The sequence below is a fragment of the Humulus lupulus genome, chromosome 6 (assembly GCF_963169125.1).
Source record: "Humulus lupulus chromosome 6, drHumLupu1.1, whole genome shotgun sequence".
Lineage (NCBI taxonomy): Eukaryota > Viridiplantae > Streptophyta > Magnoliopsida > Rosales > Cannabaceae > Humulus > Humulus lupulus.
Window position 1 is genome coordinate 111,848,528 of NC_084798.1, and position 1,141 is coordinate 111,849,668.

At 41.2% G+C, this 1,141-nt stretch overlaps 1 non-coding gene across 1 annotated transcript; it reads left to right on the plus strand.

Annotated features, from left to right (window-relative positions):
• Positions 1-686: 686 nt before the first annotated feature.
• LOC133787439 (small nucleolar RNA R71) lies at positions 687-793 on the plus strand. The gene has a single exon (XR_009872461.1). It is a non-coding gene; the product is annotated as a small nucleolar RNA R71 (small nucleolar RNA).
• The last annotated feature ends 348 nt before the right edge of the window (positions 794-1,141 follow it).

Sequence of the window (1,141 nt, forward strand, 5' to 3'; positions counted from 1 at the left end):
TTATGGACGCCCAAGTTTCAGTCATAAATTGGTTGATTACATCAGGTTGGGGTTCAGCTGGTCTCATTGGCATTGGGTGTGGTGGTCTATTTTTTGGTTGATAATATCCAGGTGGAGGGTAAAGTTGTGCATGTTGTTGTTGATATGGTGGTCTATTTTGGGAAGGTTGATATTGTGGCTAAGGTGGAGGGTAAGGTTGTAGAGTGTTTTGATTATTGGACCAGGAAAAATTAGGATGGTTCTTCCAACCTGGGTTGTAGGACATGGAATTGGGATTATTGGGTTGTCTCTGATAATTCCCTATAGCTTGTACTTCTTCCATGGGCATGTTATTCATATCTAGAGCAGGGCATTGGTTGGGTGGATGGGTTGTAACACACAATTCACACAAGTTTCGAACTTGCATAGCTTGAGATGGGAGTGTAGTCTTTTGTAGTTGCTTTGTCGAGGCTACTACTTGAGCTGTATGCATTGATATAGCATCCAATTCCATCACTCCAACCACCTTCTTTGGTTGTCCCCTTTCAGTTGGCCATTGATAAGTATTCATCGCCATCTTTTCTAATAGCTCATATGCCTCATTAGCACTCTTACTCATAAAAGCACCTCCTGCCGCAACATCTATAATTGTCCTAGTTGTTCCATTCAACCCATTGTAAAAATTATGCACCAACATCCACTTTTCTATACCATGGTGTGGACACTTCCTTAACAACTCCTTAAATCGCTCCCAAGAATCACACAGTGACTCTCCTTCCATCTGATAAAAATTATTGATCTCTCCCCTCAGTTTTGCAGCCTTCACTAGACGAAAGAACTTGGCAAGGAACTTCTGAGCTAACTCCTCCAATGTAGTAATAGAATTTTCCTGAAAGGATATCAACCAACTCTTCGCCCTATCCCTTAGTGAAAATGGGAATAGCCTCAATCTTATAGCATCATTGCTCACCCCATTCTTCTTGAACGTAGCACATAACTCCAGAAAATTAGCTATGTGTAAATTGAGGTCCTCCGTTGGCATACCTCCAAACTGAACAGTTGATTTGACCATTTGAAGAATTGCTGGCTTAATCTCAAAATTATTTGTAGCAATGGTTGGAGGTCTGATGCATGAATGCACTCCTATAACAGTAGGAAGTAC